Source organism: Otolemur garnettii, unplaced genomic scaffold (genome assembly GCF_000181295.1).
Source record: "Otolemur garnettii isolate 467f Iridium unplaced genomic scaffold, OtoGar3 scaffold00276, whole genome shotgun sequence".
In the NCBI taxonomy this organism is placed as follows: Eukaryota; Metazoa; Chordata; class Mammalia; order Primates; family Galagidae; genus Otolemur; species Otolemur garnettii.
The window spans coordinates 135,954-140,585 of NW_003852671.1; positions in this window are offsets into that span (position 1 = coordinate 135,954).

A 4,632-nucleotide genomic window follows, 5' to 3' on the forward strand; every position below is an offset into this window, starting at 1 on the left:
CATGTAAACATGAAAGAGGTAAAGTCTCCATCTTTCTTTAAAGCTGCATAATATTCCATGGTGTACATATACCATAATTTATTAATCCATTCATGGGTCGATGGGCACTTGGGCTTCTTCCATGACTTAGCAATTATGAATTGGGCTGCAATAAACATTCTGGTACAAATATCTAGGTTATAATGTGATTTTTGGTCTTTCTGGATGTATACCTAGTAGAGGAATTGTAGGAGCAAATGGCAGGTCTATTTTTAGATCCTTTGAAATGTACAGAAAACTTCCCCTGAACATGTTTCTTTATTCACTAATCTGTACTACGTCACCCTCTCTAGTATATTACATGAATCCTAGTAGCAATTGAAAAAACAAGGACTGTAAAATAGAGGAAGAATTTACCTCACAAAGAAAATGATCATACAATCAATCTATCAGATACTGGAGTTCAGGCCCACCTTTGTGTAAGAGCAGTGGAGTCTTTACATAGAAACAATCAGATCAACTTTTCTAGGCTGAACTTTAGATGACTTTGTGACAGTTAGCATCAGATGTGGAGGATCCAAAGTAGAGAAGAATTCTGGGACCTTCACATACTGTCCTACACATAAAGTCACCAGCAGCACCCAAAGAATTCATAGGGCATAGACTGAGCTTTCAAAATTGAACAACACAGCCTTAATAGCTATTCTTCCTATGAACTTTATCTTATGAAATTAATGAGGGAATTATTCATCAAAGGCATTTGTATTCCTTGTCACATTTATTCCTCCTAACATTCCCCATTTTCAAGATGAAGACACTAGAGTTTTAAAAAATTAGATAATTTGCTCAAATCACTCCTAAAAAATAGAAAATGCTCCCTATTGGCTTTCCCTAGCAGCATGGGAGAGACCTTCAACCCCTCCAAAGACAGCTACCTGACTTGGTTTTGCAGAGCCTGAAGGCAGGCTCACTTGACTTAGGCCCACCCAGCCACTCTCATTCACCTGCTTCTGCTGTGGTGGAAAATAAGGACTCACCTGGAAGCTCAAAGTCCCCACGCATCACCTGGGACATTCAAGTGCTTCTCCTGAGAGTCCAAAGCCAGTCACAGGTCCCCCAAACAACACTGCAGTTGGCTTTTTTTTTTTTTGGTAAGCATGACCTATTGTCAGAGAGGTCAATTTGTATAGCCCATGACAGCATTTACTGATCTAATAATACAGGTTGTGGCTGATTCATACCCACAAGCACCATCTATGGTCTCAGAAATTAAACTAGGCTTGCCAATATAATTTATGCCATTAAGAAAACCCCAGGGCTGGGGAAAGAGAAGGGATTTCAAAGACCTCCACCCTTCCTGGCTAACAAGAGACAGAAAATCTGCCCACACAAATACCTCAGCACTCCCACAGCCTACAAATAACTAGCACCTGAGAAAAACACCACAGTAAGGATCTCTATAACCAAGACATTCATCCAGAAGTTAGAACACCAAGCAATGTCAAATTTTCAAATTTTCTTGCCCAGCATGCCACAGACACACCCTTAGAGTGGGTGGAAGGATCCCTAACTAAACAAAAGAAAATCAAAAAAACAAGAAGTGACAGCTTCTCCAGATGAGAAGGAATCAGTGTAAGAACTCCAGAGGTATAAAAAAATCAAAGCAAAAGGACATCTCCAAAGGGGACTGCCTGTTCTCTAGCAGTGGATTTCAATCAAAATGAAAATATCAAAATGACAGATAAAGAATTCCAAGTATATATTATAAGGAATCTCAATAAAATCCAAAAAAAAGTGGAAAAGCAACTCAGAGAAACCAGAAAAATGATTCAAGAAATGAATGGAAAATGTACTAAAGGGATAGACATACAGTAGAACCTCTGTAAGCTGACCACCCAAAGGACTGCAACAAACAGGTCAATATATGGAGGTGGCCAGCATAAGGAATTAGGCCTACTATACTGACACATACATGTGGAGCATGTCCAGTACTAGAGGGTAGAATTTCAATATATTATTTGAAGGAGGGGTGAAAAGATGGAACATGATTGTAACCATAACACTAACCCTTGGGGAAAAATGAAAGCAACACAGCATCCCAAATTCCATGCATTCTCTGCAGGTCCCTGATCCTTAGAAAGGGTACCCTAAGTGGTTTCTGTGGCCTCATCAGAAAAATAAAAAATTAGCCAGGCGCTGTAGCTCATTCCTGTAATCCCAGCTCATTCCTGTAATCCCAGCACTGTGGGAGGCTGAGGAGGGAGAATTGTTGAGCTCAGGAGTTCAAGACTCCCCTGAGCAAGAGTGAGACCCTGACTCATGAAAAAAATGGAAAAACCCAGCCAGGCACTGCAACAAGTGCCTGTAATGCCAATGGCTTCTGAAGGCTGAGGCAGTGGGATGCCCACAAGTCAGAGTCTGAGGTTGCAGTGAGCTACCAAGCCACTGCACTGCACTCTGCTCAGGGGTATAGGGTGGGACTCTGTCTCAACAAGAACAACAACAAAAAAAAGCAAAGAAATAAAAAATAAGTAATGAAATAAAATTTTAAAAAAAGAAAAAGAAAAATTTGGCAGCAAAGTCAAAAGTAAAGACCATAGGAACAAGGCCAAGATCTCTCATGGAAACAATAGCAGACACAGATTCCCCTATAAGGAAGTTCTCAGGTAGTTAAAGAGTTCAGGTCAGCCTAAATGCTGCCCCCATGAAAACTTTACCATCAATGCAGACACAACAAACAGCCATCAGAGCAGATCAACTCAGAAGCTTCAGTAAGCTCTCAACTTCTGCCCTGTATTTATTCTCAGGATTCCTACAATAGTTCTTTCACCTAGGAATTTTTTTATTTAGCTTTGCTTTTTATAGGAAATTTTTTAAATAGCAATCTTGATACATATACAAATTCCCAGGACTTGCAGGCATGGGAAATTTTACTCTCCTATGAATGTTTCTCTCCATGTCACCCTTAAATTGGGAGCTTCATAAGGTTATACCTGTAAGGCTGAAATTTCACTGCCACTCTCTTCTTTGTAAGGAAAAGCATCAACTGCAGTTTTCTCTTTTTTTATTACACTCTATTTCCATTTTCCTCTTTAGACAATAATGCCTTTAGTGTTCTCCTTGTGAGCTAAAAAAAAATATGGTAGAAAGACTAGTTGTTGACAATTCAAACTATAGAATCAAAATACTAGTGTAAAAATAAGAGGTCAGATGTCCAATATATCACAGGCACATACTCCTCTGTGAACTCTAAAATTTCCTATTGTGACCAAAGGTCTCTGGTCCTGCTTGCCAGAGGAATGAGAGGGCCACACTCAGATTCACTATTGAGCCACTACAGTATACACAGTGCTATGTAGGACAAATTTAAAGGAAAACACATGGAAAACACATCCTCTTCTCAAATCTCAGTTGATTAAAAAAATAAGAGTAACACACTTTTAAGCAAGCAACAATCCAAAATGGAACATGCTTAAAGAACTGGTATAAACATACCAATTTATAGTTACCATATTTTATTGTGTAAAACAGATACCCAGGTTTTTGGCCCAGATTTTCAGGGGGAAAAAACTTTTGTTTTAATTCAAAATTTTATTTGTTTTTATTTAGGTATTTGTGTTTTGTAATATAAAGGAATTTTAGCATTTATTTTTTAACATATTATCATACAAGAAATTTTATGTGGGTGGTGCCTGTGATCAAAGGAGTAGGGAGCCAGCCCCATAAGCTGGAGGTGGTGTGTTCAAACCCAGCCCCAGCCAAAAACTGCAAAAAAAAAAAGAAATTTTATGTAACAAAAAAATAACAGCTAGATTTCTAGCTCCTACCTAAAATGTACAAAGAGAAATATGTCACTCTTTGTTGGCCAAAAATGCTTGCAAGTTAATCACAAGCCCAACAAAACCAACTACTATATTCCAGGTTATTACTTTGCATACAGGTATTATTGCCTTCTAGAGTTACACTTTTAACAAATAAGCATAAATAAAAGAATTAAAAACAGTTATATATGTATGGAATTAGTACTACCCATGTACAATGTGCATCCTTATTTTTCCCTCAAAACTTTGGGCAAAAAAGTATGTATCACATGTGGCAAAATATGGGTATATCCAATGGAGATAACTGGATGCTAAAAATTTGAGTTAAGAACCAGTCTACTTAAGACATCTTGGTAAAGCTTTATGGCATTTGATATTATTAAAATGCTCTTTTCTTCTGTTGTCAGCAAATCTGCCCTTCACTTCTTTTTTTTCTTTTTTTGAGACAGAGTCTCACCCTGTTGCCCTAGGTAGAGTGCTGTGGCATCACAGCTCGCAGCAACCTCCAACTCCTGGGCTTAGGTGATTCTCTTGCCTCAGCCTCCCAAATAGCTGGGACTACAGGTGCCCACCACAACACCTGGCTATTTTTTGTTGCAGATTGGCCAGGGCTGGGTTCAAACCTACCACCCTTGGTATATGGGTCCAGGGCCCTACCCACTGAGCCACAGGTGCCGCCCCTGTCCTTCACTTTTTCTTCCAAATGTAAACATCTGCTATATAGGCAAGCTCAAGCACATTAGGGCTCACTTTCTAAAACCCTTCTCTATTACTAAAATTCTAAGTGAAAAGAAGCAGAGATAGTGGCTAAAGCCTCCAGATCTGTGCTCTA